The sequence below is a fragment of the Oculina patagonica genome, chromosome 2 (assembly GCF_052425735.1).
Source record: "Oculina patagonica isolate OP01 chromosome 2, crgOcupat, whole genome shotgun sequence".
NCBI lineage: Eukaryota > Metazoa > Cnidaria > Anthozoa > Scleractinia > Oculinidae > Oculina > Oculina patagonica.
Genome location: NC_135759.1, coordinates 28,610,644 through 28,636,459, shown reverse-complemented (window position 1 = coordinate 28,636,459; position 25,816 = coordinate 28,610,644). Strand labels below are relative to the sequence as shown.

The 25,816-nt window shown below is 39.7% G+C and overlaps 1 pseudogene across 1 annotated transcript in view; it reads right to left on the bottom strand.

The window, feature by feature from the left end:
* Nucleotides 1-25,816, bottom strand: part of LOC144643927 (uncharacterized) — a 49,671-nt pseudogene extending 23,855 nt beyond the window's left edge. The window contains exons 1-6 of the transcript XR_013568997.1: nucleotides 25,745-25,816; nucleotides 16,870-16,985; nucleotides 8,225-8,343; nucleotides 7,069-7,263; nucleotides 6,158-6,368; nucleotides 5,321-5,643 (exon numbers count right to left, since the gene is read on the bottom strand). The product of XR_013568997.1 is annotated as an uncharacterized LOC144643927 (transcript). The remainder of the gene's footprint in view (nucleotides 1-5,320; nucleotides 5,644-6,157; nucleotides 6,369-7,068; nucleotides 7,264-8,224; nucleotides 8,344-16,869; nucleotides 16,986-25,744) is intronic.

Here is a 25,816-nt window from a genome sequence, read left to right as displayed (position 1 = left end):
AGCGCGGGAACTTCGCTAGAACACTCGATCATGGATGGAGGTGGCTTTTTTCTCAGTTCAACACCATTTTATCCGGTTACTTTTTTGATCAGCAGCAGCAACAGCAGTTTGGCCCTTTTATGAATGAACTGCATTCGCAGTTAAACGTGGGTGAAGGCAGTCAAAGCAGGCCAGGGAGCGCATCGAGCGATATAACGAGCTCCCCGACGAGTCCCGTTGCTGTTGCAAGTACATCTACAGCATCTTCTCCCGAATCCGGACCGGCAAAGAGAACTTACGACAAATGGGTCCGACGATGATCAGAAAATGCTAATTCGTCTTTGGGCTGATAATTTCGATCGCCTGAAGAGCAGAGAAGCACGAAAGGTCTGGGATGAAATCAGGCGAGCACTGAACTCGAAATTTGGCACGAAGAGGACCAGGGATAAAGTCTTTTAAGCGTCAAGCAATCAAATTCATTTCCGGTTGTCACTTGCGAAGCCGGACCAAGATATATTAAGTGATAATACACAATACATCTTGCAACAGTATCAACAAAATGCAAGTAATCAACGTTTTCACGGAACATATATCTTGTCCTTCCACGGCGTAAATTTCGAGAGTTTAAAGCGTATTTTACAAATAGACTTGAGCAAAAACAAACTAAACTAGCAAAAACGAAAACAAATAGGAAACCACGTGAAACAAATAGGAAACCACGCAGCGCAGACTATAAATGCAATGACCTCTAGACATTTCCTTGGCCACAATCTTACGGCTCTATTTAATACATAATGCCTCCAGATAAAACAGATCCCCATTAGAAAGAAGTGAGAAGCAAATTACGTCGAAAAACCTTCTCAGGAAACTAATTTGCTTTGCTTTTCACCACTTCGGCTTTAGATTTCAAGTGTAGTGTCAGGTGACGTTCTTGCTAAACAAAGACTGAATGTTCGGGCAACATCTGTCGAAGATCCTGTGTAATGGGTAGTCGGGGGGTAGTGTACAATCGGGTCGAGGGTTGTTGGCGCCAGAGCACTTTTCAGATATGTCAAATGATGTGTCAAAAGGAGAATATAAGTGAAGTTATCACGCAAACAGAAAAATTGAAGTGGTATCTCATTTTGCGTTTTGGTAGGTTGTTTAAACTTCATTCAGGCCATAATAGAGGGTCCACAATAGGTTTGGCGGGATGCAGGATTTGGCTATTTTTTGTGGTGATATTCGGGATGCGAGCTAGAAACAGCAGCGGGAAGCGGGAATTTCAAGTACGAGCGGGAGCGGGATTTTGTGTTTTTATGGGGTCGGGATTCGAGAATTTTAATGAAAAAGTGGCGGGATACGGGATTTTTTTATCGTGACTGCATAAAATTTCTTTGTGCGTAGACCGTCGGTGTGGCAGTGTCGAGTTTCAATAAATGAATCACGAAGTGCATGTAACGTAATCTGTCAAACTTATCCATTATCACCTGTGTGTGACGTTCTTCACACTGACATTACGGCATTTCTATTTCCGACGTTTTCGTCACAAGAAACAGGTATGAAATAGACTCTTCACCCGCTCTTCACAGCCCTCAATTTTCTCATATTTTTTTGGATCGTTGAACGCAGGAAAACATGGCTACAGAACTGAACGTCAGTTCAAAATGGGAGGCGTACGAATGCAGGGTCGTGTGCTTTGCGTCGCGCTCACTTTGCTCGCCTTTTTGCGTCGAAAGAGAAGCCACGCGTGTTTCCTTTTGCTTAAGATCCTGCGCATGCCTAACTTCTTGACGGACTTAAAAATTTCCGCCTTTCCTGATCATTAACAAACATTGTTATGGAACTTTTGTTGTGGAGAACCGAAGGCAAAAATTATGGACGGACGATTAAAAAAGTGATGAGATGCGAGGGGGGGAAACAAAAAAAATATGCATGCAAGGGAAAATACCAAGAAAAAAATTCATGTTAAGGGGAATGCAAAGAAAAAGTATCTTTCATTTTACACTTGATGAGACCATTTTTCGACGAAACATATCGTGGAGAATGCTGAGAATAGCATTTCCAAGCCTAGAAATTTCAAAATTTTCTGGGGGAGCATGCCCCCAGACCCCCCTACAGGATAGCGTCTCTGACGCTCACCCTCGAGTTTCATTTAAAGCAAATTCGATCAGCCCAGCCTCCCGAACAACAAAACTTTTTCCCAAATGTCGATGGTGATAGTAAATTGAGTTTCAAGTCTTGCCTACTGGCCACTGCATGATCATGAAGGTTAGTCTTTTTGTAACGTTTATTTTAACATTTTAAAAAGAAACTCGTTCAAAAATTTAGGCGGGATCGGGATTCGGGCGTAAAGAAGGGCGGGATAGCGGGATTTACGAGAAAAAGTAGGCGGGAAGGCGGGATTTGAGAACCCTATTGTGGACCCTCATAATAGGAAAGCAGTATATTGAATACGCGGTAGATACAGAATAAAACCATTAAGGGAAGTGCGAATATCGTTATCTGCGAAACGGGAAACAAATTTGCTTTGTTCAGTGCACTTATGTCTTACTAATTAGGTAGCTGTATCAACAAGTTGCGCTGGAAGTTCTAAAAAGCGTATTGAGAATTAATAATTTAATCAAGGTTATTATATGTGACTGAGGGCTTTTCATGCACAGTTCTAGTTTATTTTCACTGAGAATAATTTTAGTTGCAAGGTGAGTGAACGGTAGGGTAACATGTTTGTGCAGAGGTGTATATAGAACACTTCTTTTACATATTGGAAGCTATCATCGGTCTTTAAGCGGCAGAGCAGAAGTAGTTGTTGAATATTGACCTTAATTTTTTCATATGCTCACTAGTGGCGCACGACGGAGTTGTGATTTTTGAACAAGTTATGTAAAATAGAATATTTATTTAAAGGACGATTTCTAGAACGTTATATGACATTTTGAAGACACTAAGTCATTAGAATGGGGCTTTGTCAGGAGCCATCACTAGTAATGCGCTCCTGGCTCTGTATATTTCAGAAGTAGGTTAAAAGCTTCAGTAGATTACAAATTGCAAGATTTCATGATTCCTATGAACTTGGTAATAATTTCTGTGAGTTGTAGCTAGTGGACAGATCACATTAGTATTTGCTGTTTATTGTATCAAGACTAGTACAAGTAGGTAAGCATCACAGATATATTTAGAGCGGTTTGTATGTTAATGAACGATTTCACTTGTCATTTAGTTTGGAGAAGTAAGAAGTAATTTGATAGAGGTTTAGGGATTTATAGATAGGTACGCGATGTTGTGTATTGGTGTTCAGTAGTTGTTTTTTAATGCAATTATTTTTTTTGTTTTTTGTTTTCTAGGTTTTGTTTCGTATAACTGATTGTTTCCGTTGAAGAAACTTTGAAAGAAAGTTAGGGGAAGGCAGTAGGGAGAGCTAACATCAATTAGTGGGTTTATTTATGGATAAAGTATGAGGTAGGTAGTTTTATATTTCATTAGATATTTGAAAGCAAAAGCTTAAGATAATAGTTAGAAGCTTTGACAGTTGTCTAGCATTTTTTAGCTGCTTTGCATTTCTTGAAAACTGGTTGTAGTTTTTTCCTTATATGGAGTGTTTGGAATGTCATTGTAATTTAGAAAGTGTTATAATATTTCTAACAAGAGGCAAATGTTTGTTTTTTAGTGCTTTCTTCATTTGACGAGAACATAATAAATAGTTATGAATAAGCTAGTTATGTATCAGACTTGTCAGAATTGTCAAAAATGTATTAATCATTGTTTTTGTGAACGAGTATGTGAAAGAGGTAGGCAATTGGTTAGAAAAAAACGTTGTTGTTGTGCGAGATGTTTCGATTATGAAAAGCAGCAGCTTAAAACAGTGTCTTATGAGAGTAAAATTAATAAGTTTTGTTGTGATAAATGTTGTTGTAATGGGCGAAGAGTTGTGAAAAGAATGAGCAGAAAAAGAGATAGAGCTCCATCGAGAATTTGCTTGAAGAAAATTCATAGTTTATTTCATATAAAAAAGAGTGTAGTTAAACGTAGTATAAAGAAATATATTAAACGCAATGTGCCTGATTCTTCGCGTTTAAAAGCTTTTCTTCGTGCAGATGTACGTATCGATATGTTGAATCGTGCTGAGCATGTTTGCTTTTTGTATTTAAAGTTAAGGTTTAAAAAGGTTATTTTATATTCGTTTTATTCTGGTTTGCTAGATTCTATTTCTGGTAGTCGTCGAAAGTGTAAAAATTATAGAAGGTTTATATTTTCTCCATTCTGGAATAATTTTTGGAAATTTAGTTATGATAAAAAATTTTCTATATTTTATAAAATGTTATTTATGTGTGGTGATATTGAAAAGAACCTTGGTCCTGTGTTTAATTTCGGTGAAAATATGAGGGTCAATGACAGGGAATGTTATGATTGTACTTCATTTTCATTACTTAGAAATAGATTACGTGCAGTTGGTCTTCTTCCTTTTGATTGTGGTGGAAATGGAGACTGTTTTTTTCGAAGTGTTAGTCATCAGATATTTGGTTCGGTAGCAAATCATTTGATAGTGCGTTTGGCAGGTGTTGAATATCTTAGAAATCATTGCGAAGAATTTGTTGAGTTTTTCGAAGGACAGTCTTGGTTAGACTATTTGAGTAGTATGTGTAGAGAGGGAACTTGGTGTGATGCTCTTATGGTACAAGCTGTTGCAAATGCTTATAATTTGAGAATTAATATTGTGGAATCCGGAGATGGTTTTTCTGAGCTTATATGATTGTTAGCAACGGGTGCTACTTTACTGATCTGTAACACGAGACAGCCCAACGGGCACTTTGATTGTTATTATCATTGTTTGCCTTTAGCTAGCCTGCGTTGCAGAAATTCCTATACCGGCGGTTTAGACTGTTTGCGACGCAGGCTATTTGTCTTTAAATTATGTAATTGAGCGTTGAAATCATCCTCTATTTTAATTTCTATTTTAAATTTGTTATGGTTTATAATTAGAATTCAGAGTCATCTTCAAAATTAGTCTTCGGCGAAATTTCTTACGTCTTGGCCAAACGGTAACGCAAGTGGACGCAAGCAGTCGCAAATTGAGCCTGCGTGCAGACTTGCGTTGATTGGCCATACGGATTCGCAAGTTTACTCGCAATTGCACACAAGTTGTCAAAAAAGCCATTTTAATGCTGCTGCGATTTGCGTTGACTTGCATTGGGTGACCAAACGGTGAAAAACTCGCGACGTATAAGGCTTTACTTTCCAGGGACGGCGTTAACTTTTGGCTTTAAAGCTAAAGCTTTCTGAAAATTTTAGACTTTGTTTGGAGAATTTTGGTGGAAATTGCGCACGCGCGTGGCGTTTGACCGCTGTGTGATTGTGACTGTACCTTTTCTGTGCCCTTTCGGAGTGTGTTGCTCTCAAAAGCCTCATTAGCTTTCTTCAGATCTTTGTGAAGCGCTGGAAAATCTACGTTTCCCCGCGGAATATCTTCAACGGCGTCTTGTAGCGCTGCTACGTCGACATAATTACTGTTGAAGCAAACTTCGTGTGGTTGAAAGCTGTTTTCATCAGGATCCCGCATGATGACGTGGTATTTGGCTCGATCATTTCCATGTTTGTGAATGATATATTTCATGGTGTCTTTCATAAGACAAAACGTCTTCTCAGCGACTTCGGAAGTTGCATTGACGAGAAAAACAATAGCAATATCTGTGGTACAAGGAGAAAGCACCTTTTACTTTGATTAAGTGTTTCATTGCAACGATAATCGTTTGCAAAATTAGAGCAGTTTGCAGTTGGGTGTAGTAAAACCAAAACCAAAGTTATTACTCTGGTCAATCACAAAGGACACAGACAATCCAGTGAGCCAATCTAAACTCGAAGCTTATACATGTCGCAGGCACAAAGCGCGAGAAAACGTGCGCGAGCGAGTCCTGATTGGTTTTGGTTTTACTTTTGATTGGCTAAGAAAGTGGCGCGAGATTTTTTAACCAATCACTAAGCGTAGTAATGCAAAACCGCTCTAAAAGGGCCTGAACACTAATTTGTAAATGTAAGGTCAGTGGGAAAAATAGCTCGGTCGGTTAGAGCGCCCAACCGGTATCTGGGAGGCCATGGGTTCGACTCCCGTCGGGGACTCAGAATTTATTCTTTGTCCCACGCTCGTGCCATTGTTGAAAAACACATCTTTATTACATGTAAAAACCGTTATTTATCAAGTTACCTTTCTTTTTTCTAGCCTTAGCTTTGCAGATGTGGATAACGTAAGACACAACAAAAAGGATTGGAAACAGCACAACATCGATGAGACACCAGATGTTAAGAAACAACCATTTCCAATATTGACCACTCATCCATGACGATCTCCTCAGTTTGCCAAGTTCACCAAACCACTTGTCATTCATTAAGCTGTAAAGCACTGGATGAGCCAAAATCTGCAACGAATAAAATTCAAAACATGTAACAATTAATGAGGGAGTCCGTACCAGATTTTCGTACTTTACTCGATTACAGCGAGATTTTAAAATAACGCATGTCGATTCGCTTGAAACGCAGTAAGTATGTGCGTTTTTCATCCTGAAGGATATCGTTTTATACCGTATCAAAAGGAATAATTGTTGGACAAGTTAGTCTAAATGTCACAAAACTTGACAATGTTTTGCAGACAAGTGCCTTTAGGCGTGTCAAATGACGTCACCTGACAAACCTGAGTAACTTGTCATGGCAAAGTTTGCATCTAGGAACGATCTCCATCACGGAAACAACTCTTCTTTAGAATTTGTCAAAAATATCTGTGTGAGTTTCTTAAACGTTTTCAGACGGTTAAAGCCTTTATATCTAATCCTCCTTTTTTCTTTTATGTGCGGCTGTCATTGCTTTCTTTCATGTTGGTGTTGTGCAAAATATATTATCGCTTTAATCTTTTTTGTTGTAAAATATAACAATAATTGGATTCGGTTTTAGAATTATAGCCTAGCTGGTATTGCTTTTTTTAGTTGTTACTATATTAAAAGTATTAGTACTCATTAGTTCACCCGTTTGTCCCGTTAGTGTACTCCGCGAAGCGTAGTTGAATAATTAACAGTAATAAGTTTTGTCGTTATTAGTTATATCAAGTACTGAGACACTCTGTACCTTCTTCTGTTCCATCTCTATAGCAGCATCCATAACATGATCCAGCGAATCAGCAAAGGCATGACGGGATTCTATGTGGGATTTCAAAGGATTCAGCAGCGAACAAGTGAACTCGTCCACAGAGTTTGCCAGTTTAGTAAACTCTTCCGCGTCTGGCCCTCTTTTGTCTGCCCTCCGACGCAGCACAGAGCTCACCTAACAGGAAACAAACAGTTTGTTAGGCAGACAGATACTATACACCTTAGAGCCCCGTGGAAGCTTTTGACACAGATAAGAACCGTAGGGGCTTTTGACACAGATAAGCCCCGTGGAGGCTATTGACACAGAAAAGTCCCGTGGAGGCTGTTGACACAGAAAAGTCCCGTGGAGGCTATTGACACAGAAAAGTCCCGTGGAGGCTATTAACACAGAAAAGTCCCGTGGAGGCTATGGACACAGAAAAGTCCCGTGGAGGCTATTAACACAGAAAAGTCCCGTGGAGGCTATTGACACAGAAAAGTCCCGTGGAGGCTATTGACACAGAAAAGTCTCGTGGAGGCTATTGACACAGAAAAGTCCCGTGGAGGCTATTGACACAGAAAAGTCCCGTGGAGGCTAGTGACACAGAAAAGTCCCGTGGGGGCTATTGATACAGAAAAGTCCCGTGGAGGTTATTGACGCAGAAAAGTCCCGTGGAGGCTATTGACGCAGAAAAGTCCCGTGGAGGCCATTGACACAGAAAAGTCCCGTGGGGGCCATTGACACAGAAAAGTCCCGTGGAGGCTATTAACACAGAAAAGTCCCGTAGGGGCTATTGACACAGAAAAGCCTCGTGGAGGCTATTGTCATAGAAAAGCCCCGTGTGTGCCATTGGCTGTGAAGAGCCCCATGGGGACGAGGAAATCATGCATGTTTGTATGTACACCTTGCACTCAAACGGGAAAATCAAGTAATATCTGTATCTATACGCTTTATGCTGTACAATTTCGGAGACAACATCGTAAAAGCCATCAGTGGACTACCAAACTGGAGGACAGAAATGTATTTCATAATGGTACATTATACCGACCAATGTTAAAACCATTTGGCTACCTGCTTGAATGCTGGAGAAATAGGGGGAATAAGATGAACATGGACCCATCCCTCGCACAAGAGTCTCTAAGTATAAATTACCTACCTTCATTGACATATACAGTGTGTTGGTCTTGCATTTTGTCAGAGCTCGTGGGTTAAGTTTGCGTGTTATTTCTTCTACATCTCCTCCCTCGATAGTTTTCATCAAAGACGATTCGAATTCTGAAAAAAAGACAGAGTCTTACCAATGCTACAATCTGATTAGGAGGTACACACGGAAGTGCACTGGAATCCGGATCGAGCGCTCCGGGTTCGAGCCCTGGAGGGGGTTATTGTTTTCATCCCCGCGTTTTTGGACAAGACGCTTCACTTTCTCAACGCCTCTCTGCAGCCAGGTGTATAAATGGGTACCGGAAAAGTGTGCCCTTTCACATGGATGGAATAGTCCAACATATTCAATATGGACAACAAAATAGTCCAGTTCAGGCCCTTTCTCCTCTCTACGAACTCCATATGGGCGACAACTAAGGGCGCTTACCATTAGTCAGAACTGGCCGGCCAGACCGGTATATTTGATAAACAGAGTTCCGTTGTTAGTCAGATTTGTCCTGCTCGCGAGATCTGCCATCTTGTTGTGTTATTGTGTAGTTCTCGGATCGCTAGTTGAAAATTTGTAGTTCTCGCTCGTTGCCTTAGTTTTATTTTGTTTGGATAACCTTCTCCACATTATATTATATGGTCCAATCGAGCCGGATGTTTTACTGGAAATACTGTCCTAAACGAGCAAGATGGCAGAATCAAATGATTCGCTGTGGGATAAACAACCAGACCCTGACTGGTTTCCTGAGGCTTACTTGCGTGAAGCTGAAAGACAAACGCACCGAGATTACTTGCCAAGCTTGAAACGCTCGCTATTTGAGGACTTTCGGGATTACATCGTTGGAACAAGAGAAAATACAGCCCACGAAGAAGCTCGGAAAATTCGAGTAACTCGGCGTGGAAAGAAAGCACACGTTACGAGGTTAGTCAATCAGATAAACCGACACATTAACAAACGGTTTAGCATAAAAACACTTGCTTCATTGAAGTTAGACCTTGAGAAAGCTGTGTCTCAATTACAGAATATAAATCAAGCCTTGTTTGAGCTTAATTTCTGATGACGATGAACCAGAGTATTGGATCGAGGAAATCCTTGCCCCTGTTTATGATTATTTTGACAATATTGAGATGTATTATGCCGAAAGAGCTACGTTGGAGGCGAAACTTATCAAAGAAGTGGATGAAATGTTAACACCAGAACCCTTGGAATCTTCAAAAGAGAATGTTGACAAATCTTTTAGCCGGCATGACAATTCGGAGAGTGAACCCTCAGTTGCTACACAGAATGTACATCAGCCAGTTGAAATTGGAACTAGTCAAGTAACACAGCCACCCATAACCACTGTCGAGAGTAAAGTGCTCAATACAACCAACACAAGCAATTTAACCACGGTGCAGGCTACAAGTTGTGCCCCACCCAAAGTTTATCTTACACATCCTAGAAGAGTTACAACAGTATCCGACTCAATTCCCACTCCTGTAGCATGTTACAAGCTCCCATCTAACCCGGAACAGATTAGTTTACCAGGTACACAAAACTCCCCTTGGAGGGGCTGGACTAAACCCCACCAAGTACCACCTGGCTCATAACAGATTAGTACACCAGCTACACAAAACTCGCCTTAGAGGGATTCGACTGTACCCAACAGAGCTGTGTCACTAAGACCCAGTTTAACAGGAACATCACCACAGCTACATCCAAGATGGGATCTTATGCTTGACTTTTCGGGGCCACCTCCAGATTCTTGGATAGATCAAGTGGATGAGTATGACGTCACTTCTCTTATTTATTTCCAAGTTGCCCCAGTCCAAATACAAGGTGAAAACGGGGTGGCCGCGATTGAAACGTTTGCTATTCCGGATGACGGCAGCTCAGACACCTTGATAAGAAGAGACATTGCCGACAAGCTGAATCTCGAAGGACCGGAGCGACTACGGTCACGATTGACAGCCAGCTTACCTTTGACCAACATGTCGAAAATCTATGCACGAAGTTATCGCAGAGAATCGCCGTGTTGCAAAAAATTAAGACGCTCTCTGCCTCTTGATCAAAGGAAACTCTATTAAAATGCTATGATCAAGCAGACAATGCTATATGCATCAACCTTGTGGACATCATGCTCTGCTGAGAATTTACAAAGAGTATTTAAACTTCAAAAACGCGCAGCACGTGTAATACTAAATGCGGATACTAGAGCGAATAGCGTACAACTGTTTAGAGAATTGGATTGGGTTCCATTTTATCATGAGGCAAATGTAAATAGGTTATCAATGGTATACAAACGACTGTCTGGGGTCTGTCCATCTTATCTGTTACAGATGCTGATAAGAAACGCCGACATCAATGAAAGATCGAGCAGACATGGACTACTAAACCTTGTCTTCCCCCGATTCAAACGGGAGTCAGAAGGCGGAAGGTCTTTCACAGTATCGACTACACGCCTCTGGAATACTATACCCAGCATCATTAGGAACAAGACTAGTTTAGTAAGTTTTAAGAAGGCTACGTTTGAATTTTTTAAAGATACATACAAACATTTAGATCATTTTACCTTTTAGTTAATTCTTTTATATTAATTTCGTCATTTTAGAGTAATTTTTACCTAGTTTTTATATCATAGCGTATTTTTAACTAAATTTTGTAATTTTAGATAGTTAGATTTTTAGCATTATTTTTAGTTCTTGATTGTATTTTATATTAGAGGGCCACTGGTTTTTCAGTTTTTTACTGTTATGTGTTCACCCTCTATAAATAAAGTTGATTATTATTATTATTGGACAGTCCCCAAATTAAATGTCCCTCCACAAAGACTTGTCAAGGAAAACGTTTGAAGAACCTGGACACCTTGAAGATTTAAGCTGTGTTCACACTAGACCGAAACATGATTAGTCTGATCACAAATGGAACATGTTTTGTTGTGAAAAGTGTTCACATCAGGCAGTGCGTTGCGCGAATCATGATCGAAACATGATTATTTCGAACATGGTTGAAACAACCTCACGAGGTAGTTTCAATCATGATTAGGCGAAACACGTTTAAAATGGCGGACATGCGGAGAGGAGGCGAGTGTCCAAAAGCTCCGAAATTGGGCCTAATAAAATATGGGCCGATGAAGCGATACAACATGATTTATCGGCGATGGGTAGAAAGCAGAATTTTTGGAAGAACATCGCCACGAAAGTTAACGACGGCGGATATAAGCGCACAGCATCGCAATGCAAAACCAAACTTCACAAACAATTCTTCTTGTACCGAAGATAACGCAAATTCTGACAATGCTGTCTCCTTGCTAAACGCTTGATAGCCCCTTTCCTCCGAAGGGCTTAAAAATCGACACGTAAACCAAAGAATTAATGGAAATTTTATAGTAATTTCGAGCTACATTTTTCGGTTAAAGTGTACAGGATTTATGCAAGTACCGTAAAACCGCAGAAATTACACCAGGCATGAAACGTGTTTGAAACTGACACCTACTGTGAACAATGCAATAACATGCATGTTTAGGTGAAACATGTTTTGTTGAGACATGTTTATTCTAAATACGTTTAGGATTTAATGTGACGGCTTTAGACATCCCTGCCGTGTCTACTGATCAGATATAGGCCTACCGACTTATTGGAGTGCAAGTTACAGAAGCCCTGATTCAACACGAATACAGACGTGGACCAAGGGGCCAACCATATGCTGAGCGAACTGACTTTGGATGGGCGATGGCTGGTTTAGCGGGAGGATTTCCTTCCCCCAGAACAGGTGTGAGATCTGTTGGACACTGTGTTACCCTGGACACCACCTTGAATAAAGAAGTTGAAAACTGGTGAAAGACAGAGTCGGGCACCAAGTTCAATCGTGACGTTTCAAGATCTACGGAGGACGAAAGAGCTCTAAAGCGTTTGAAGAAACTACAAACGTTTGAGCTGACCTTTGCCATTACGAAACTGGTCTCCTGTGGAAGGATGAAGAAGTCATGCTCCCAAACAATCGTCCCCTAGCAGAGGAAAGGCTTACAAATCTGGAGCGAAGCTTGGATAAAGACAGTGAAAGAGCTAAGGCCTTTTATGACACAGTTGAAACCTAAACTGCCAAGAGCTATACCAGAAAGTTATTTCCCACAAAGATTGCCGCTAAGGAACCCGAGAACACTTGGTAACTGCCGCACCATGCTGCGACAAATCCCAATAAGCCGGGAAAGGTTCGCGTAGTGTTTGATGCTGCAGCCTAATACAAGGAATCCTCGTTGAATGATCATCTAGTGACAGGCCCCGACCTGCTGAACTCTCTCGTGTACTCGTGGGTGTTATCATGAGGTTTCGCCCTCTGAAGATGAGACAGCTCAGTTCGCCCTCCAGCTCATTGAGCTTTTGTCAAGGGGTGGCTTTCGATTGACTAAGTTCATGAGCAATAGCCGGAATGTACTAGCTAAGCTACCTCCCAGAGACATCCTTAGCAGCCCTGACATCTCGCAGCCATTTGATTTGGATCTGGACAGCCTTCCAGTTGAGAGAGCATTAGGAGTGATGTGGAATTTGGAGAGACATCCTTAGCAGCCCTGACATCTCGCAGCCATTTGATTTGGATCTGGACAGCCTTCCAGTTGAGAGAGCATTAGGATTGATGTGGAATTTGGAGCAGAACACTCTAGAAATTAACGTAGTCCCAAAACAGTTAGATCCAACCAAGCGAGGCATTAACGGCCCAAACTTCCTCTCGCAAGGTGAGGACTGCTGGCCAAACCAGACTTTTAGCCAACAACCAACTGACAATGATCCTGATCAAGTTAAAAGTGAAGCCGGGCTGGGTCTCAGTTCTAAAGTCAACCAAGAATTTTTGGAACCAAAGAAGACCTCTTCATGGACCCATCTAGTCCGAATTACCGCCTGGGTATTTCGGTTTACGCAAGCTGTCGTCACAAGAATGAATGTGTGAAAGCGACTAAAGGTCCTTTATCTGTGGAAGAACTCACGGGTGCAGAAGAATTCTGGATAAAGAAGGCCCAAGCGCAAGCTTACCCTGATGACCTGACCTAGTAAGCCGCAGGAAAGGAGGTACATTGCAGCAGCGACCTTAGATCCCTGTGCCTTACACAGACGAAAAGGCATCTTGCGCGTCGGAGGTAGACTGAAACATGCGCCAATTCCGTATCAAGTCAAACATCCTATTATTCTTTCTAAGAAGCATGACATTGTTTCTCTGATCTTGTTACACTGGCTTTAAAAGCTCAATCACTCTGGAGTAGTGCACATCGTTGCCGAGTTGCGGCAACGGTATTGGATTCCCCAAGTGAGATCTGCTATCAAGAAAATAGCCAAGTCATGCCATGTTTGCAGAAAACACAACGCCAAACCAGATCCTCCGCTGATGGCAAACCTGCCCCAAAGCAGTTTTCAAGCCTTCACCCCACCCTTTTACAACAATGGTGTGGATTATTTCGGACCGCTGTTAGTCAAAGAGAGAAGATCAACCGTAAAGCGCTACGGTTGCCTGTTCACCTGCCTTGTGACAAGAGCAGTGCACCTAGAAATCGCTCACTCACTCGAAACAGACAGCTTTATCATGGCACTGAGAAGAATGATGGCTAAAAGAGGAAAGCCGAGAAACATATTCAGCGACAACGGAAGTAATTTTGTTGGAGATGAACGAGAGCTTAAGGGGTGCCTTGATAGAATGAACCAGGCCAAGATCTCAGACACTCTGTCACAAGACAGAATCTAGTGGTTATTTAACCCTCCTTCAGCTCCTCATTTCGTGGGAGTCTGGAAAAGACTTGTCGAGTCAGCAAAGAAAGCTCTGAAGATCACCCTGAATGGCCAACTGGTGAATGATGAAACCTTTCTCACATTAAGGGCAGAAACTGAGAGTTTGCTTAACAGCCGACCGCTAACTCACGTCAGTGTTGATCCTCAGGACCTTGAAGCAATCACTCCTAACCATTTCCTGATTGGAAGAAATAGCCCGAACTTGCCTCCCGATGTCTTTGATTAGAGAGATTTGAGTTCCAGAAAGCGGTGGAGACAAGCCCAGACACTAACCGACCATTTCTGGGGAAGATGGTTACGTGAGTACGTGCCTGTACTTACTGAGCCTCATTCACACCGTTGAACCGTTGAAGTCCAGGCAAAACAAGGGACATTCAAGCGGCCAGTCGTCAAGCTTTGCCTCCTTGAGGAGGCCGAACGTAGTGTATAGACTCAAGTCGTATACAGGGGTGGCTATGTTGCCGTCTTCCCTTTTGCCAGCGGACTTTACCAAAATAGGACTAAGTACCCCCGCGGACTAGAGACTCAAACATGTGCTCGCGAGATCCACCATCTTGTTGTTGCTGCCGCAGCGAGTGAGCCTGAAGCGAACGAGCGAGGCAGCTCTCTAATCGGCAAAGGAGTACTTTATGGGGCCTGCAATCGCTTTTCTTACGAAACGCAAGGAATTGTGGTCGGCGGTAAGATCAAAGGCGCAAGGAATTGTGGTTATGCGCGAACGAAAGATTCAGGATGCGCAGTGGAGTTTAATGTGATCCTCGAGTTCGCGCTAATACAATTTGAATGATGGCGGAAGATGCAGACGAAGCTCGCATGTGCGTCCTTCTTCTTTTCATTACTGCGTTTATTCCTTAAGTCCTGGTTGTGCTGATTGTAGAAGCCACAGTTCATTCTGCCATACCGAGGAAAATAACGGCCCACGTGCGCGTGCGACATCGGCGAAATGAACCTTCGTCACTAGAAGAATGACGAATGGAGATCAAAGGAGATGATTTCTAACGTTAGCTGAATGCTTTGTATTTCAATGTTAAAAGGAAGGAAACTCCCCTTTCAGGGCTTGCTTTCGGGTTATTGCAGATGTAAGCGAGTGGGAAAAGCAGCTGTTTTCACGAAAGAAACAACCACCGTAAACGACTGCTTTCACTCGCTGAAATGAATCCATTTTAACAATGCATAACGCAATGACTTCATAATCGTCATCTTTCTCATCAGAACATTACCGTTTGGAACATGTGACGATATTCCCACTACTTGTTTCTTCGGAACTTTTTAAAGGCACGATATATAGCATAAACTTTTAAAGATTAGTGAAAAGACGGAACGACGTTTCGGTGTCATCTTGACACCATTACTCTCATTATCAGTTTTTTGACACCTCACTGGAATGACATAAACACTGAACAGAAACAATTTAATTTATTCTATTTCGCACCTTTACTTTTAGTATAAATTAGTTTCTTTTAGTCACATACTTGATAATGGTGCTACTCACCGAAACGTCGTTCCGTTTTTTCGCTAATCTTTATAGTTAACAATATATATCGATGAAAAATTTCCACGATGCGCAAAGTATTTCTCGTTATTTTTTAGTGCGAGCAAATTTCCATTGTACCCAAACCAGAAACCAGTAATCGAGACTAAGAAGCGTGCGCCAATTTGTCGGCCTCGTTGATTTGCGTTTTGATATGTGACCAGACGCGAGGCAGGATTTCAAACAAGTGACATCTTGGATTTTACAGCGCGCAAAAAGTAAACTGAAACAGTAAAATACTCTGCTTTTCAAGGCAGAATTTGTGAAAAAGTTTGCTCGAATCGACTCAAAGCTCTCTTCAGTCTAATTTCACTGCAAAGACTTACTTTGTGTCACGCAACAGGGGAAGTAGTCTGGCGTAAAACTTTTTGCATAACCAGTGCCAGTGCTGTGCGCCACCATACATGACCAAATGGGGTTCAGAGCCAACTTAAATTTTCATAAATTTAAGGTGACTCTGAACCCCACATGAAAATGTTTTAAAAGTTTGCAAAAAGTTGCATCCTGTTGATTACAATTCGACAATAAAAAAGGGTCACCGGACTCGTTTTTGAGTTATGGGCACTTCTAGGGTAAAATTAAGGGTGTTTTTAACAGGTTATATCGTTGCTATAGCAATCACAACTTGTTTACCAATGATTATCCGTCTGTTTGATACCATTATTGTTGCGTCAACTGAACTGAAGAGAGTCCTAGTATTGATCCGTTAAAATGGAGGTGCTGAGAACGGCAGAAAACTATCTTGAGCCACCTTAAATCAGTTACTGCAAGCATACTACTACATCGTTCTACCCCTTTGGCAGCACTTCTACCATTTAGGTATACTAGTTTTATTGTGTAGTTCTCGGATCGCTAGTTGAAAATGGATGGATGGATAGATGGAAAATCTTTACTTAAAATCACGGTCAAATCATCAGCTAATGACAAATCAGACAACATATAATACTTACTTAATAATAATCTAATTATAAGCTATACAAAGAGGAAATATAAAAAATAAAAAATCTGCTTTCCACGAATGCTGTGCCCTAGAGTACTTGTTTCAGTAGTTCTTTAAATTGCCCAAGGGACTCTGCTTGTCTTACATACGTTGATAGGAAGACTGTTCCATAAATTTGTAGTTCTCGCTCGTTTCCTTAGTTTGTTTGGATAACCGCCGCCACACTGTCAAATCAGTCAATGCATAAATATTATACACCGTTGTGGCGGATTTGTGGGAAAATCTTGTGAAAAGGCCCATTTCACATTTAAAACCACCAGACCGGCCTGCCAGTTCTGACTAATGGTAAGCGCCCTAAATTAGTTATCGATAACTATTTCTCCCCCGTCAGTCGACAACATGTGCGGAAACGGGACCAACGTACCTTTTTTTTCCTTATTGATTTGCTCTTTTGCTTCAGCATCTTGACCATTTGGTAGTTCTTGTAAATTTATTCCGATCGATCCATTATCTGATTCTTCTATTACGTCCATGTCCAGTCTGTAAATCACAAACAAAATTCAATTTCCTGACTGGGAATTTATGATCAAAAATCTCTTGTCCATTTGGGTTTTGCTGTGATGTTTCCACGTCATTTGAAAAATATATAATTTTATTCATTCTTGTCTACGCTAGTCAACAATTAAAAATACATAGTAGTATTTAAAGTACCAATTTAGTGTTCTATTGAAAATCTGCGAATCTGATTGAATCTGATTTTTGGCTTACAATGCAAACAATTTGTAGGATTTTGACTGCAATGTTTTAGAGTGACTGCTTAAACATTTAATAATAACTTGCTTGTAATTATGACATGCTTGTTCCATGATTGTTGAACAGCAACGCAAAGGGCTATAGTGCATGTTCCGTCCAAAACAAATTAAAGCTCACATAGAATAACGGCAAGGTCATGATTAAGTGACCATTTGCGAATGCGTGAAAGTTTAATAAAAAAGAAAGTTTAATAAAACGTAAAATAAAACGTAATGGATTGCACTATTCTCTAAGGGATTCCGAAAACAAACTGGTTGTACCTCATCCACGAACTAACTACATGAAAAATAGCTTTAGTTACAGTGGTGCAACTCTCTGGAACAGCCTACCCTGTAATCTCGGATGATAAAATCCTTTTATCAATTTAAAAGTAAAGTTAGAGACGGCATTCATGGAAAACAGGATTAATTTAATGTATTTTCTTCTTCAATTTTTATTAATAAGTATTGATTAATAGTATATTTGTATTAATTTAGTAGTATCTTCCTGATGTTTTTAACCGTGTATAACGAAATGCAATAAATAATAAATAATATTCCATTGCATTCGAGCATATGTATAACTTGCAATATCAAGCCCGACAAGAAAGATTTTGTATATAAGCCGTACGTAGAACGTAACACGACCAACACTCTGTGTTTCAAATAAAATGAGACGAAACAAGACAACAAATTAGACGTGCTCATGTCAGTTGTAAATGATAGAATTTACCAAGCGGTGGCTTGTACATTTATACTTGCGAACATGCCTTAAACAAGGCGGCAAGTTAGCAGTAGTGAGTAAATTTCAAGAGTCAGGCAATACTAAACTAACACTTGCCGCATGATCCTGAAATCTTCAAGGTCTTGCCGGCAAGATCTTAAAAATTCCAGATCTTGCCTGAAGTTGTTGGATTTTCAACATCTTGCCGGGAAGATCTTGAAAATTCAATGTCTTGCCGGAAATTTCAAGATTTGCCGCAAGATCTTGAATTTTTACGATATTTTAACGTATCATATGATAACACACTTCTGTAACTCACGAAAGATAACTACCTGACATAAGACTCACCAAATTACCGGTCCCATATGGCAGTACGAAGTGTAACAATAAGTAATATTATATCAAGAAATGGATAAAGTTAAAAGCTGACGTAGTTACCTAATGCTGACGTGCTTTTAGGATGTGGTCCACCAGGGAACTCTTTGCCTTTGAACAACGGGTTTGTAAACGCAGTGCCGTTTTATTAACTGAGCATTTGAAACAGGAAAATAATCATCAAAATACGGAACAAACAACAGCCTATATTGTCAATACCGGAAATGACGTGGGCTTTGTACGCCAAGTGGATAGAGAGGAAGTCGAAGCAACAAGCGTAAAACCAGAAGAATATTGGAACGGCAATACAGGAATTTCATTGACAAAAAGATTATTTTGCCTGAGAAGATGATTATATAAAAGGAGTATGGAATATGGAAATCATACGTAACAAGCATAAAACCTTAGCGCGTAGGAAGATCGAAGAATAGCATTTAAGACGGATTCGTAGTTTCTAGAATAGGTCTTATTTCTATGCAAGGGCTCCTTTCTTAAATAACTGAACTCTTAAGCCTGTGTGTTATTATAAACTTTACAGCTAACTGATTTATTGATAGCATTTCAAGCACCTCGGTGGCGCATAGGAGAGGTTTCAGTTATTTGTTATAATTATAGCATTTTGATTGCATGGCGGAAATTTGCCATATTTCACAAGTGTCGTCGCTAAGAGAGAATTGACCGTTCATGTTGTCTCGAGCTAAGCAAAATAGCTTCTCACCCATTTCAAACTGGTTTAAGTATCAGACCATAACGTTATGGCGTGTTATTCCACGATTTCTGCTTGGACAGACGAAATTTCAGGTATCATTTCGAACCAAAGAAAACGTTGGAATTTTAAAGTTGAAATAGCATTTAGACAAGACAATCAATAAAGAAGAGTCGATATTTGAACGAAAGGCACTATAAAGAAGAGATAGAAGATATCTAACCAGGAAAACCGACGGCATGGTAGAAAAGACGAAAATAAAATACTGTGTGAGCGGAAGTGCAATCAAATAGCGCTGGACAGTTATCAACAGATTATGAAAACAAGTGTTTTCGAACGGCATACTGACACGAACATGAACAATACCAACTCATTCCTGTAAGTTTCACAGGTTTCCCTGAACCAGCGGTTGGTATAACTTCTTTTACACGTGCAACGTATTCCGTTCTAGCATCCATAGCTTTTATCGGCAACATGTTGGTCATATTCGTCACTGCTCGAGACAAAAAGTTGTTAAGTCTTACAATATATTAATTTTTTTCCCTGGCCGTAGTCGATATTTTGACCGCTGCTAATCTGATAACCAGCCCGGCGTTCGTTCTGGGAAAGTCTTTCTCTTATCCGACTAGTCATGCTCTGGATGAAATGTTATTATCATAAACGCACGCACGTAAACACACGCTTTACAGTAGCAAATATATGCATAGATAATGTGCAGTGGCCGAAAGGGTTGAAGTGACCTTTTGCGTACGGATTACCCCTCCCGTCCCTGCCCATTACCCCGTTATTTTAATAAAATGAGACGATGAAAAAAAAAACCCCGATCAATCAGATCTAGACCTGCTTAATTAGACCATGGGTAAGGCACAAGCGGTGGCTTGTGCGTTACTATGAACATCCATATGGTACAAACAATATGCAAGATGAAGAATGAGTAATTATCTTTCACGTTTTAATTTATTTTGGTGCCCGTAGAGTAGTCAAAGAATGTGCTATAAGAAAGTTCTGACCTATACGACTACACCAGACAGGATATTACGAGATACATGGCATGAACGAATGAGAAAAATCAAAAAAATGTTTTAAAGATAAAAAGTCGTTATTTGAATGTTGTATACTCACGCAATGAAAATAAACGGCACGCAATGCATGCAAAAGCGATGACGTTTCACAAGGGGTCTTACATAATTTTGAGGAAATTTGTCAAAAACTTTAAGTAAATAAAAGTAGCTGACACCTTGTGCGTGAAAAAGACTGTTATCCAACTGCAGCTTACATTTTTCAAACATAAGAAGCAATGTAAGTGATTGTATAAATAGCATAGCATAGTTAGGATCTGATTGAATTTAAATAAATACAGTACTTATAAATTCACAGGCAAAAGATGCAATTAATACATTTTCTTTGTAGATTTGCTCAATTGAACAACAGTTATATTTTATTTTATATTCTAAATTTTTTTTAGATTTCCCTATGTTGTCTCAACAGAGATTGCGTTATATTATAGTGTGACATCTGATGAACGACATACGATACGCGCTAGCAAGCTTTTAAAGAAAGGTCAAACGGTCTCTTGCTCACAGCGGCCCTTTATATTATAAGAATTAGACATTTCTGTCTACTAAATCTAATAGTTCCCATCATTTATAATTTATCTCCTTCGTTTATACATTGTAGTGTTTCATTCTAACTGCACGGGAGTATTTTGATTTTGTGTTCTACGCGGCGATTTCTTGTTAAGTTAAACTTGATTTCTGTTCGATCGCGACAGATTAAAAGAGCCCGTCGTGCCATGGCAATAAGCGATTACGTCATCGCTTAAAAATGTTCTAACAAAATAGATGGGATGATAAAAGTCCAGAATTATTTTGATGTTATCACCAATCCAGGTTGATAACGTGATATTAATAAATGAGCGAAGGAATGAATAATGTAGTTACCTTATACTGACGTGCTCTCAGGATGTGGCTTACCAGGGGACTCTTTGCCTTTTGAGCAACGGTTTATTTAAAACGTTGGACCAGTTTGTTATTGAGCGTTTTAAACAGGAAAATTTTCATCAAAATGCGGGACAAACAAAGCTTATATTGTAAATTCCGGAAATGACGTGGGCGTACAACGGCAGGTGGAGAGGAAGTCGAAGCGACAAGCGTGAAAATTTGTCGGTTAAATTTTCTTTCCATCTTCCTCTGTATCTTCTTATCTTTATTAGGACTAGATTTTGTGCAAAAAACAACTTGATGTCAAAATCTTGCAGAATTGCCGAGTTAAACGCCTTATTCTGCGTTGTAGAAAGGGCAAAAAATAACTTATAATAATAGTGAGTAGAAGTCAACGCGTGGTGGGCACAATGAACTTTTTAAGATATTGAGTGAGAAAACGAATTAGACGTGCTTATCTCAGTTGTGAAAGAGATCGGTTTAAGAACATGGCCGGCAGCAGCATCGGCTGCGGAGGACAGAACAGCCTGGAGGCAGAGAGCCTACAGCCCAATTCTCCACCAGGAGAATGGTTAAATGATGATGTCAGTTGTACAAGCGGTGGCTTGTACGTAACCTGAAATCATACCCTCCCTCCCTACTACTGTAAAAAGAAAAAAGAACGCCTGATCGCAGGTTAGCTTGTACGTTACTACGAACATCTACATAGTAGTATGTAATATTATACTAGTTGTACCTATCGGTAAGTGCCAACGAGCGAAATACTCATGTTTGTTCATAAGAACAGATACTAAATGGTTTTCGATAGAACTATATTTGTTTGAAATGACCAAAATATGGTAAATTGTATTTTAGGTAATATGCGAAGAAAGTGCTATTTCTCTGGTGTTCATAATGAGCTATAACGACACAGACGCCTGCTACGCAGGCTACGGGTTTGACAGATTGATAACTCTTGACAAATCTTTTAATTTTTTCAACGTTAAAAATGTCACAAAATGTGGGCAATAAATGAGGTTTAATCACTGTTTTTTAATTACAACACGCGATGGTTAAAATGTTTCCGAACACAAAAGGGATAGTTGCATTTCAAGAACTTCTCATAAATCAAATCCTAAAATCAAACTGCTAAGACGCTTTACAGTAATCAAGCATGGACGGGTCAGATTTCAGTCTCGTGCGAAGTGTCATGTTTACGCAAAACTCAATTCCCAAGCAAAAATATGAACAGAAAACAAAACCAAAACGGACAAGGAATATTTGGAGACAGAATTTTTATTCAATTAAACATTACATTTGCCGTTAGAAGCAAAAAACTTTTGACTTTCTTGCGTGTATGACATGCAGTAATTTTAGTGAGCGTCGCTTTGTATTGATGTTATTCCTATGCGGAGCGAAAATGCGTGCCAAATAAAATATATAAACGGTATTTGATTTGGGGATTAAATCATCGGTCAAACAATACTATAAACAAAATCAACACTTAAAGGTAGCATTTACCCAACTACAGCATTCTCGTAAGTCAAGAAAACTCCATTTGAAGTCAGCAGTCCGCTTTTGATTTTCGTCTCTCTTCGTAAATCAAAGGACTCCAAAGTCGAAAGATTATATCATCGCTTTAAAGACCTTGATGTTCATTTTTTCGGCGGTCGAATATTCTGTATGGTATTCTCTTTCCATTTAGAGTTCCATAAAGGTGTATTTATCGTAAAAGGGGTGAATGACCACATTGAAAATTTTAACAGCGAGCCGCGTGGACGCCATTTTGGTCATTTGCTCTTTAGCAAGGAGTGAGAGACTGGGAACCAGTTGGGAAGAACAATACAACCCAAATATGGGGTTTACTTACAACCAAATATGGTCAAAAAATAGTCCCTTACGCAGAAGTTGAGATTTTTTTCGGCTAATACACGCACGGCTCTATGATTCTGCCGCCGAGTCAGCCTCGCCTCTTGGCTCGGCTGCCTCGTTGGCAATCATGTTTCATGCTATAAGTAAGTACTGACCTATAAGACTACACCTGGAAGTATAGCTTGTCCAGCCGGGATATATGGCATACATAGCATAAAGGAATCGGAGAAAAATCGTAAAACGGATTATATTAAATCAAAAGTCGTTATCTGGATATCGTATACTCGTGCAAATGCAAAAAATCTAACAAAATAGATCTGATGACAAAATTCTAGAATTATTTTTGATGTTTTTGTCAATCCAGGGTGATAACGTGATATTAACGATGAATTTCATCTTAAATTGAGCGAAGAAATGGATAAGATTAAAAACTGATGTAGTTGCCTAATACTGACGTGCTTTTAGGATATAGTCCACCAAGGAACTCATTGCCTTTGAAACGGTTTGTTATTGAGCACTTGAAACAGGAAATAAGCATGCAAATACGAAACAAAACAACAGCTTATATTATGAAGTGAACGTTAAACACCAAGCGGAGAGGAAGTCGAAGCAACAAGTGCGAAAATCTATTGGTTCGATTTACTTTCGATCTCGCTCTGTATCTTCCTAGGTATAATTATCTTTTACGTGACTAAAACAGCTTAGACGGACTAATAACTAAAACCAGCCAATCAAAATGTTGTATTGCCGGCCTCACATTTACTGAGTATTGCACCAGTTTAAGGTTCTATATCCCTTTTACAATCACTAAAATAAGGAGACCTGGGGCTATCCAAGAATAACAAATCCTAGACTGATTAGTCTTCTATTATGAAGAAAAAATGTGTTGAAGCTATTCTTTTCTTCTCATTTTAACAGACCAATACGTCAGTGGATATAGAGATAAAACAATTCAGTAGCAATGTACAACAGATTGAAAAGAAAATTAATAAACAAAAGTGCAGGACGAACGAATGAACTGACATCAGTGAAGCAAAGCTAAATCGGAGCGCTAGGACACAAATTAGCAGTCGTAAACGTAAATAATTTATAAACACACCAGTCAATTATTCAGTTTATTCAACCTGTCCTTTATGCTTTAGCTAAACTTGTTTCAGTTTGTAATATATTTTCATTGTTAATTTAATTATGCCCGTGAAGGTAATTTTAGCGTTATTTGAAGACCATGTGTTTACATGTTTATTTGTGTAGCCAGAACATGTTTACATTGCCATTTTCATACTTTACATTGGTTGGAAGTGCAATTATGTCAATAGTTCACCCCTGAAGCCAAAGCAATACCGAAATTAAAACAAAAATCAAAAATTCTTAATTGAAAGTGGTCATTTGAAAATGGCATATTCATGCAAATTATCCAAAATGGAAGGAAAAAGACGGCACGTGAGAAACTTATAATTTATTTTGCCTTGTGCATAAACCCATGATTGTTCAAATCAAATTAAGCGAAGTAAGGGGGGAAGGTTTCCAGTTGATAACTTCGTACTAGTTACTAGTTGTCTTTTGCTGACGTGGATGTCAGTTCAACAGGTAGCTCTTTACCTTTCAATTAACAACGGTTTGTGAACAGGAATATTGTTTATTCCGGAAATGACGTACACGTTATACGCCAAGTGGAAAGGAAGTCGAAGCAACAAGCGTAAAAACTACTCTTTCTGAAACACAGTTACTAAACACTTTAGTGGATCCAAAGAAAAGTGAGCACAGTCTAAATCTTAACTATGTAGATTCATTACATTCGAGCAAATATCTAAACTTACAGTATCAAACCGAAAGATTTTACTGAGCTACAAATATCATGTTAGTATAAAAGCCGTATTAGAAAGTAACTCGACAATGATTCGACAATGATGGCATCACTCTGTTTTCCAAATAAAATGAGACGAATCAAACATAAACTAGATGTGCTCATGTCAGTATAGAACTGATTTATTAAGCAGTGGCTTGTATATCTACAAGGCAGTAAGTTGCAAGAGCTTGAATTTTCAAGATCTTGCCAGCGAGATGCTGAATTTTTAAATCTTGCACTTTACAAGATGTTCATCTACAATAGGTCAACACTTGCTTCAAAAGTTGCACGATAATAATTTTTTAGTTGCACTATAAAGTCGCATAAGTTACTTTTATATTCGTCTGGCACGAAGTTGCTCACTCCCCACCAAAACACAAAAACTTGAAGCAGGGACCGCTTTTGCTTCTAAATTGGATCAAGGGTTTTAGAGGTACATATTTGAATAAATTGTTAACAATGCTTTATGTATCGGTTGATTTATAAACCTGTTGTCTCATTCTGGCAGGCTCAGAAGACGAAGACATCAAATATGATCAAAGTAAGTTGCACTGAAATGACGTTTAGACAGTTTTCTTTCGAATTCCATGGGAAACACCAACTATAAACCGGATACGATAGTGGAATTGCTCTTGACAGAAGGCGAACGTACAGCGTTTTCGCTGAACCCGAGTCAGGCAATACATGGTTACGTTCATGAACTACAAGGGAACCTCTGATAAACCTAAGTAACACTAAACGAACACTTGCCGGCAAGATCTTGAACTCTTCAAGTCCTTCAAGGTCTTGCTGGCAAGTTTTAGAAAATCCAAGATCTTGCCTGAAGATGTTGGATTTTCTGAATTTTCAACAACTTGCTGGGAAAAGATATTGAAAATTCAACATCTTCTCGGAAATTTTAAGATATTGCCGCAAAGTCTAGAAGTTTGACTATTTTTTTAACACCGTTCTGTAACTCAGGAATGATAACTCACCGAAATACCGGTCCCATATATGACAGTACGAAGTGTAACAATAAGTAAAATTATTTCCCGAAATGGATAGAGTTTAAGACTGATGTAGTTACCTAAATGCTGACGTGCTCTTAGGATGTGGTCCACCTGGGAACTGTTTGCCTTTGAAGAATGGTTGGCTAACG